At 53.7% G+C, this 10,761-nt stretch overlaps 1 pseudogene; it reads left to right on the plus strand.

The window, feature by feature from the left end:
• The first annotated feature begins 8,742 nt into the window (after positions 1 to 8,742).
• Positions 8,743 to 9,695, plus strand: LOC104633372 (olfactory receptor 14A16-like; annotated as a pseudogene).
• Positions 9,696 to 10,761: the final 1,066 nt, after the last annotated feature.

Genomic DNA, 10,761 nt, shown 5'->3' on the forward strand with positions numbered 1-10,761 from the left:
GCTGTGCTCCTGCCCGGCGTTTTCACCCTTTTCAGGAAAGGAGCTCCAAGAAAGAACAGGCGCTGCTTTCCCTATTTTAGAGAGGAAAGGATCACAGATGGGATCAAAGAATAACTCAGGCTGAAAGGCACCTCACAGGAGCTGTGAAGGACATTTTTTGGCAGAGAGAAGACCTATATTCTGATGATCTCTTAAAATTCAAGACTTACCGTGCAAAGCACTGTGAAAGTTTCTCCTCCAGTGAGCTCTATACATCTTCCCATTGCTGACTGCCCTACGCCTCTCTTCTCCTCACTCCTCTGCCCTCGCTGCCTGCAGGCAGTGCCCTCAGCCCTGCTGCGCTTTGCAGAGGAGCTGCTCCTGGGCAGAGCTGTCTCTCTGCAGTGCTGCCCGCTTGCCATGAGCTCCCTCCATCCCAGGAGCCCAGCCCAGCTCAGCAGCAGAGGACCAGCCCAAGGCAGCACTTTCTCTGTCCCCTCTGGGCTCCCTCCAGGTATCCCTGGGGCTCCGGGGGAACCTGCTGAGAAACAGGCTGAAGCAATCACTGATGTTCCCTCCCACAGCTGGGGAAGGACACCTCTTTCCAGCAGTGGCTTTTCTGTCAGAGACACACTTAGGTCTCTGAATTGCCTTTTTTTGTTCCGGTGTTAGAGCAGTCACCCGGACAGGGCAGCTATTCATCTTTATGGCCAAGCACAGGCCTGTCGTGCTACCTCAGGTGCCAAAGCTGCACAAGGGCAGCTGACAAGGGCGTTTGAGGATCTCTCGCACAGCGATCCCCGTTCAGAGTTGGTAAATAACAGACACCTCTAACGGCACCTCAGACAGATTTGCTGCTGGTGAGCAAGTTACCGAACGCCAGCACTGCAGTGAGGCAATGTCTGTCCCGTGTCTACCCAGCAGATGCGTGAGGCAGTGCAGGAGTATGGGGCACACCACGGCAGGCTCTCTGCTCCTGTGCCAACACTTTCAAATGCTGCTGGTTTTTCTCACCCCCATCCTTTATTCACCTCCTTGATGATACAGTCACGGAACAGGTAAATGACTTTCACATGACTGCTCAGATGACAGGATGTCCATAGGCAAGGACATTTTCAGCAGCAACTTGTCCTTCTTGGAGACCGTCTTCCCCTCCACCACAGGCCCTGGGGGCTGCAGAGACACTGCAGACAGGAAAGCCCTCTCCTGCCAGGACCGCACAGTCCAAACCTGTTTCTCTGTGGCACTGGGGAGCACAAGGTTTCCGCTCTTTGTGGGCCCTTCATTTCAGCCTCACATTGCCACCTGCCATCCACACCAGCATGTCTCTGCTCTGAAGCAAAGTCTTTGCTTGCACAGGATCTTGGGCGCCAGAGCTGTGACAAGTCTGAGGTTGGCCCTGATGGCACCAAGCTGAGGGGCTGCAGCCCCAGTGTGCACCAATGGCCTCAGCCTGGAGCACAGACAGGAGGAGCTGGAGCCCTGCGCACTGTCACAGAGCTCTGAAATCAGTGTAATACCTGCTGAGGTGTGGTGGCACAGGTCAGAAACCTTGAGGTGCTCTAAGGGATAGGTACAGGCTCCTGAGAAGGGACAGGCAGGGAAGATCAGGAGGGGGATGCCCTCAGTGTGAGGGGGGCTGCCTGGATGTGTGGAGGTCCTCTGTGGGACGGGCAGCATCTTGGGTGAGCTCTTGTGGGTGGGGGTCACAGGAGAGACCCGTTAGGGAGACATTGTGGTGGGAGATTAACACCTGGAATCAGGTGAGGAAGAGGACAAAGTCTTATTTAAGAAATGTGAGGAAGTCCATTGACCCCACATCACCCCTGGGGACTCTACTCCCCCTGACACACACGGGAAGGGGAAACTGCAGGGTGCAAACAGTCCCAGAGGTTTCTTCTGGTTCCTGGGGCCAGCTTCTTAGCACAGCTGCCAGGTGTGCCACCAGAGGTGATGCTCATCTGCACCTGGTACCTGCAAAGAGGGAAAAGTGGATCCGGGATGTGAAATGCAGTGTCAGTCTGAGTTGAGCGATGCTCTGGGCATACTGGTCTCCAGCCGCAGCCATGGGCACAGCCATGCCTGGCCACAGACCTCCTTGGTTCTGACTCACAGACTCGTTTCCCAGCTTGATCCATTATGGATGCACGATGGCACAAGACCCCATCCCTCAAGTGCCAGGCTCCGGCCGATACACAAAGGCCCAGCACAGCCGTGTCACTGCAGTGCTTGTACAGCCGGGCCCTGGAGGTGCTCAGCATGCCAGGGCCAAGTGCTTTCAAACAATTGAGTTTTGGGGCAAAATTGACTTGAATTGCACCTGTGAAATTCAGCCATGTATGGACTGAAACAGTGGGAATGACCTCCTCCTCTCTCCTCCTCCTTCCTTTCTTCCCATCCCTTGGTCATACTTGAGAGGAGAACAAATTAAAGGGGGTGATGCTTCTGGGTGCCAATGACTGAAAGCAGGGGAGTGAGGCAACACATGGAAAATGAGCTAAAAGTTTTGCTCGTTCAAAGCTGTTCTCTTCAGATCCTACCTCTGAAGACCTGAATCTGCAGCAGAGAACCTCTCTTTCGGCAATTAAGTTGAGATTCCCCCAGCTGTCCTGGCTGTGTCCCCTCCCAACATCTCACCCACCCCCAGCCTACTCACTGGTGGGGCAGCCTGACAAACAGAAAAGGCCTGGACACTGAATAAACACAGTTCAGCAATTGCTAACACATCATTGTGTTGTCAAGGCTGTTTTCATCGCACATCCAAAACATACAACCATACGAGCTACCACCTACCCATGGTCAGGCTGGTGGCACTTTTGGGGAGGATACCTGAAAACCTCCCAGGATGGGGATCACAGAGACACGCTGGGTGTCCTGCTGCAGTGCAGCACACATCCTATGTTTTATTACTTTTCCCGTTGCCCTGTGTGAAGCTCCCAAGAGGCCCCTCACACCTTTGTTGCCCTTGTCTGGATAACCAGTGGGGAAAGGGTTAAGAGGGGATGCTGTTCTTCTTGGAGAGTATGAGGAGGGTAAAAAAGATGAACTGGATGGCATCCACTGCTCTCCCTTCACTTGGAAATACAATCCTTTCATCTCAGAAAGCATTGTGGATGGTCAGGCATGATGTACCTCAGTAAATGCAGTCACCCTCTCCTTCAGAACCCCAGAAATGGGATGCAAGAGGACATACTCTGGGACACATTCCTCAACCAAAAGGAGGGTGAGAAGCCTTCAGGTCCCCAGCTCATCCCTGGGGCTTTTTTGAAAGATGCATGCAATGTCTGCTTCTTGCAAGTCCTCAGGGAGTTCCCCAGATGACCTGTCCAAAGTGTCACAGAGCAGTGTCACTGTGACTTCCTGGCCAGCACCCTTGGATGGAGTCCCTCTGGTCCCATGGACCGGTAAAGAGCTGAGTGTGCTCAGGTGAGCCCTGACTTGATCCCCACTCACTACTGGTTCTTCTCCATGTGCCTCAAGGCACAAAGGCCTGGGATGATGAAGGCAGAGCCAAAGGCAGCGTATTGTATCTCAGACATATTGACACTTGCCCTTGCTAAATTCTGCAGTGGCCCCACATAGTCTTTCTTTCTTAACTGTAACTTCAGCAGTAACAGCTCATCTTGGTGCCATTGAATTCCTTTATGAGAGTCAACTGACTATCTGTATGGACCACTGCTGTCCTTGCAGGAGGTTGTCCTGAAACACCAGCTGTGCTGGGCTCTGCTGCTTATCAGTACTGCTGCTCATGAGATCCCTCCTGAAGGTCCCCAGTCTGCCCCTCTGACGTCCCAAGAGCCCATATATGCAAAGGCTTTTCTTCATAGCAGAGACGTGCTTGGACTATGTGGTAGATGGCAATGTCAATAATGATACGAGATGTAGACGTAGATGATGAGGTAGCTGACATGAGGTGCCCACAGAGCAAGCAAAACCTGCTCTCCTCACCAATGCCCGAGATAAGCGGGGCTGGGCTGTGCAGCCCTGACAGGAGACCATGAGATGTTATAGTCAGGGCAGACCTAGGAAATACAGTTGATGAGGAAAAGAAAGAGACATAGCCCTCCCTATGGCACATGCCTCCATTTGGTCAGAGGATCACCTCTATATGTTACTCTGAACCTACTGATCAGGGACAGGATTCTTTGTACTGAATGTCAGCATCTGCTGTCATGTCTGTTGGCCAAAGGAGTTCCCCAGCAGCCTCCAAGATGATGCCGTCACATGCCGCCCTGTCCCTCACAATTGTTCCATTACAGCTTGCTGCCACCTGCACATGCCTTGGACCACCTGTGGCACCTCAAATGGCACCAGGTTTTAGCATCGGAAAAGTTCACTCCTGGTCTCTATCTCCATTATTAACATGGCAGCTTAGATAAGGAGCTCAGACCTATTAGACTGAAAAAGGGGAAACATCAAATGCATTTTTAAAAAGGGAAAAAAGGAAGACTCAGAGATCTACAGGCCGGTCAGTCTCACCTCTGTGCCTGGCAAGATCATGGAGCTGCCAAGGACGTGATTGGTGACAGCCAACATGGCTTCACTAAGGGCAAATCGTGCCTGACAAATTTGGTGGCATTCTATGATGGGGTTACAGCGTTGGTGGATAAGGGAAGAGAGAGAGTGACGTCATCTACCTGGACTTGTGCAAAGCATTTGACACTGTCACGCTTTGGAGAGACATGGATTTGACAGACGGATCACTCGGTGGATAAGGAATTGGCTGGATGGTTGCACTCAAAGAGTTGTGGTCAACAGCTCAATGTCCAAGTGGATGTCAGTGATGAGTGGCGTTCCTCAGGGGTCGGTACTGGGACCGGCACTGTTCAACATCTTTGTCGGTGACATGGACAGTGGGATCGAGTGCACCCTCAGAGAGTTTAATGACAACACGAAGCTGTGTGGTGTGGTTGACACGCTGGAGGGAAGGGATGCCATCCAGAGGGACCTTGACAGGCTTGAGAGGTGGTCCCATGCAAGTTCAACAAGGCCAAGTGCAAGGTCCTGCATGTGGGTCAGAGCCATCCCAAGCACAGCTACAGGCTGGGCAGAGAATGGATTGAGAGCAGCCCTGAGGAGAAGGACTTGGGAGTGTTGATTAACAAAAACCTCAGCATGAGCCAGGAATGTGCGCTTGCAGCCCAGAAAGCCAACCATATCCTGGGCTGCATCAAAATGAGCATTACCAGCAGGTCGAGGGAGGAGATTATGCCTCTCTGCTCTCATAAGACCCCACCGGGAGTATTGCATCAAGCCCTGGGGTCCCCAGTACAGGAAAAAGATGGAACTGTTGGGGCGAGTCCAGAGGAGGCCATGAAGATGATCAGAGGGATGGAGCACCTCTCCTATGAGGACAGGCTGATAGAGTTGGGATTGTTCAGCCTGCAGAAGAGAAGGCTCCAGGGAGACCTTATTACAGCCTTCCAGTACCCAAAGGGGCTAGAGGCAAGCTGGAGAGGGACTGTTTATCAGGGAGTGTGGTGATAGGACAAGGGGTAATGGGTTTAAACTAAAAGAGGGGAGATTTAGATTAGATATTAGGAAGAAATTCTTCACTGTAGAGGGTGGTGAGGCCCTGGAACAGGTTTCCAGAGAAGCTGTGGATACCCCCTCCCTGGAAGTGTTCAAGGCCAAGTTGGATGGGGCTTTGGGCAACGTGGCCTAGTGGAGGGTGTGCCCGCCAATGGCAGGGGGGTTGGAATTAGATGGTCTTTCAGGTCCCTTCCGCCCCAAAGCCATTCGATGATTCCATGAGGTTTTTTGCAGCTGCGCTGAGGAAAGAGGAATCCCACGTCCAGTGGGCCTGTGGGTTGCACTGGAGAAGCTGAGTCCCCCTCTGGCCTCAGGAATACTGATGAGAGCTGAGATGCCTTCATTGACTTGGTTCCATCCCTGCCCTGCAGAGAAGGAAATGATCCCCTGCCTGTCACTGCCTGTGTGTCCTGCCTGACAATGGGGCAAGAATGGGGGTTTCCAGAGGGGAACATTAACACCTCCTGTAGATCTGCACACCCTGGTAGAGCAATTCCCATCACAGGAATCAGCCTGTCCAGTGCTTAAGGAGGGACATTGGGTGATTACTTCCGTCTGCTTCAAGTTCTGCTCCCCAGGAGAGACCCTGCTGCCTTTCGTGAGCTGTCAGCCCTGGAGGCCCAGGGACACCAGAGGGAGGGGGAGGGCGGGGAGGGGTCAGAGAAAGTGACACCTCGGGCTGTTCTGCTGCTGCTGAGCTGGGCTGGGCTCCTGGGATGGAGGGAGCTCATGGCAAGCGGGCAGCGCTGCAGAGAGACAGCTCTGCCCAGGAGCAGCTCCTCTGCAAAGCACAGCAGGGCTGAGGGCACTGCCTGCAGGCAGCCAGGGCAGCGGAGTGAGGAGAAGAGAGGAAAGAGGCAGTCAGGGGTGTGAGAATGTTGTGAATTAACAGGAGGAGAAATTTCCACAGCACTTGGCATGGTAGGTCTCTGGCAGCAGGACAAAGCAGCTGCAGTTCCTGGAGAGCCCTCCAAAAGCTGGCACATGCCGCAGCCTGTGGGATCTATCAGGAGGACACTCACAACATCTCTGGTGTGGAGAAGGAGGAGGACGTGGTCCAGAGCAGGGCTTCCCTGCCACACCGCCAGAGGCATAGGGCATGACGGCTGCCTTCTGCCAGGAACGGCTGCAGGGGTGTGCAGGGGGGGTGTGCAGCCAGGGGTGCCCAGGGCTGTCCTTCCGAGCAGGGTCCCTGCACCCCAGGGGCTGTGTGCTGGGACAGGGACTCTGCCGCCTGCCGGGGTCACCCTCAGCCGCCCAGGGAGCTCCCCATGGCGCTGAGGGGAGAAGCTGTGAGTGGAAGGAGCGACCTCTGTCAGGGCAGGGTCCTTCTGTGGTCGAGAGGGTGCTGCGTGGGTCAGGATTGCTCACAGCTCCAGGGTAGCCCTGGGGATTTCCAAGGGGTCTTTTCAGGATGGTGTTCCCTGTAAGGGAAGGTGTCTGTCTTTTGAGGTTTCTCATCTTGATCGGCTGGTTGGGCAGTGGGATGTTTCCAAGGGGACTTTTGAATCCAGAGGTCAAAGGAGGGATATCTGTATGGATAAGGAGCTTTACTCATCTGTGATTCAGTGTCCAGCTGTGGGGGCTACAGACAGCACCAGCATCACCTTTCCAGTCTCATCAGGCTTTGTGTGACCTTCTCTGTAGCCCCCGCACACACAGAGAGGCTGCAGGGCAGAGCTGGGCACACGGGGGCTGGCATGGGGTCTGTGAGCAGAGAAGAGACGTGGGGCCAGAGAAAGAGCTCCTGGCAGGGACAGCTCCAGGCAGTGGAGATGGGCAGGAAAGGAAGGAACTGCTCATGGAAACCCTGTTGCAGGGGAGATACGGGCACCTCCCGGCCACCCCTTGCAGTGCAGATGCCTTCCCTGAGAAACCCCCTTCATCTCTCCCACCCAGCACATCCTTGGCCCTCATGGCCATGGCGTCTAGGGTGGGAGTCACCTCTCTGTCCAGCAGACCAGCAGAAGAGGCGAAGGGCATCCCTCCTGCCACATATTTATTTCCTGCTGACCAGCAATCAGGCAGAAGGCAACTGTCCTGCAATATCACTGTCCATCACTGTCTGGGAGGTGACATGCACAGCTGGGTCAGGGTAACGCTTTCCCGAGTGCCTGGCTGTCTCTGCCCTGGCCTCTCTCAGCCAGACCCTCACTGTGCTTTTCCTTGTTTCTCCATGTGATTGTTTTAAAGTTATCTTTTTATTGCGGGCAGACTCCCCCGGGGGGTGGGAGGTTCAGCTGCAGAGTCACACACTGATCTTGTTCATCCATTCATGTGGGCATGTCCTTGGGAACTAGTGTCCCAGCTTTCCTCTGACGTGTGGGGCTGTGGGCAATGGAGTCTGTGGGGCTGGAGAACGATCTGGGTTTCCCTTAATCAGATGCTGTATTTAGAACACTTGGCTAACTCCTTCAGGGGTGTCCTTCCAAGCTGCCCTCCAGCATGCAAGCCTGCCCCATACCACCTTTGTGTTATCCGAAAGCACCATGGAGAAATGCCGAGATGCTACAACCAAGGAAAAGCTGTTGGGTTGGTCAAATGAGCCACATTTCTTCTTGTCTAGAAGTGGGGTGCTGAGACCTTGAGAACGGGTGAGACAGTGTGTGGTCTGCACTGGATGCCTCTACTCTCTGCAGTGTCTGGTTGTATGACATGACATAAGAGTGTGGTCACTCTCCACCTCATGAAGGTACAAGCTGGGAACAAGACGGAGGGACAGACCAGCTCCCCTCACTCTGCTCTAAGCCACAGGCAATCTTCTTGCCTCGCACGACGCACTCTCTTCTGCCCAAGGGCAGCAGAAATGCTGAGGGTTTCTGACATCCAAGAACACCTCCCAGATGTCTCAAACTGCCTTCTGCCATCCTATTTCCTTAGTACGGACAGTGCAGATGCTGACAGGCCCTTTTCCGTTAGGAGCGGATTCACCTGACAAAGCCAACCACCAGGACTGGTCCCTGTCCCCACCGTTCCCCTGAAGCCACTGCTGCAGAGCAGGGCTGACTCCTCGGCAGCCAGCGGGCAGAGGCTCTGCTGCTCACAGCAAAATCAGCCAGCACAAACCAGAGCTCCACCCACGGAACTGTAGGAGGGCTCCTGGGAAATGAGAAGGGCTGTATGTGGTTGGGGCAGAGTCTAAGGGTAATGGATTTCATTTTGCTTAGAGAAGTCTCTGCTAACTTACTGTGTTTTCCTCCATGAATGGTTCCCCAAGCCCAGAGTGAACAAATGTCCAACAGCAGCTCCATCACTCAGTTCCTCCTCCTGGCATTCGCAGAAACACAGGAGCTGCAGCTCTTGCACTTCTGGCTCTTCCTGGGCATCTACCTGGCTGCCCTCCTGGGAAACGGCCTCATCATCACCGCTGTAGCCTGTGACCACCGCCTCCACACCCCCATGTACTTCTTCCTCCTACACCTCTCCCTCCTTACCTGGGCTCCATCTCCACCACTCTCCCCAAAGCCATGGCCAATTCCCTCTGGGACACCAGGGACATCTCCTATGCAGGATGTGCTGCACAGCTCTTTCTGTTTCTTTTTTTCATTTCAGCAGAGTATTTTCTCCTCACAGTCATGGCCTACGACCTCTACGTTGCCATCTGCAAACCCCTGCACTACGGGACCCTCCTGGGCAGCAGAGCTTGTGTCCACATGGCAGCAGCTGCCTGGGGCACTGGGTTTCTCCATGCTGTGCTGCACACGGCCAATACATTTTCCCTACCCCTCTGCTACGGCAATGCTGTAGACCAGTTCTTCTGTGAAATCCCCCGGATCCTCAAGCTCTCCTGCTCAGACGCCTACCTCAGGGAAGTTGGGCTTCTTGTGGTTAGTGTCTGTTTAGCCTTTGGGTGTTTTGTTTTCATTGTGGTGTCCTATGTGCAGATCTTCAGGGCCGTGCTGAGGATCCCCTCTGAGCAGGGACGGCACAAAGCCTTTTCCATGTGCCTCCCTCACCTGGCCGTGGTCTCCCTGTTCATCAGCACTGGATCATTTGCCCACCTGAAGCCCCCGTCTGTCTCCTCCGCAACCCTGGTTCTCGTGGTGTCACTTCTGTACTCAGTGTTGCCTCCATCCGTGAACCCCCTCATCTACAGCATGAGGAACCAGGAGCTCAAGGATGCAGTGTGGAAACTGTTGACTGGATGGTATTCAGAAGTAAAAAACTGCCCCTCTTCTGCATAGCATTTATTTATGATGTAACTTATTACAGGTCCAGTCTGTTGTCTGCATTTTTTGGTTTTGGCATGGTGTTTTACTTGTAATGATGTTGTCATCCCCTCTCTAATTCACTGTCTGCTTTCTTTTCTGACTGAGTGGCTGCGTATATGGAGAGTTTTGCTCTCTGTGTGTTACAATAAAAAAAAAAAAGGGGGCCCTGCAGTGACTTTCTGAGATCCTTGCACAAACGAGAAAATTTTGAGCCTTAACTTCATTGTGCAGGTAGGATTTAGGGAAAGGCAAAGGTCACCTGGGAAAGTCAGGAGTGAAAAGATGAGCTTTGATCACCTGTTAGAGACCCCTTAGAGATGACCATTAGGCTGAACAACTGAAATGCCAGCCTGCTGCTGCTGAACAGGGAGGGTGATTTCATAACAGCAGGCACAGGTGGGGCTGAGGGACTCAATGCCTTCTGTGCCTGAGTCTTTTCTGAAAAGGTCTCCAGGCCTCTGTGCTCAGGGAAATGGTTCAAGGAGGAAAAGAGCATCTATGGGCAAGAACCTCACGAAATCCAGCAAGGGCAAGTGGCAGTTTCTGCCCCTGCAGGGGACTCACCCTGGTGGTGGCACAGCCTGGGGGGCTGCCTGGCTGGGAGCAGCCCTGTGGGAAAGGTCTTGGTGGGCAGGGAGCTGGACAGGAGGCAGCCGTGTGCCCTGGCAGCAAGGGAGGCCACCAGCATCCTGGGCTGTCAGAGCAGGAGCACGGCCGGGAAATTGGGGGAAGGGATTTTCCAGGTTACCGCATCCCAATTTCAGATCCCCAGTAGAGGAAGGATATTGGCAAGCTGTAGCAGGTTTAGCAAAGGGCCCTCAAGAATGTCAGGACGCTGCCTATGAGGAGAGGTTGAGGGAGCTGGGCTTGTCCTGCCTGGAGAAGGGAAGCTCTTGCAGAAGCATTGCACTGTTCACAGGAAGTCCGAGTCAGGCTTATGTGCATGGTACAAGACGTAAGGACAAGAGGCAATGGCCCGAAACAAGAGAGGGTCAGGCTGCATATTGGGAGAGAGTTTTCCAGGATGAGGATAGTCAAG

This window comes from Balearica regulorum, unplaced genomic scaffold (genome assembly GCF_011004875.1).
Source record: "Balearica regulorum gibbericeps isolate bBalReg1 unplaced genomic scaffold, bBalReg1.pri scaffold_57_arrow_ctg1, whole genome shotgun sequence".
In the NCBI taxonomy this organism is placed as follows: Eukaryota; Metazoa; Chordata; class Aves; order Gruiformes; family Gruidae; genus Balearica; species Balearica regulorum.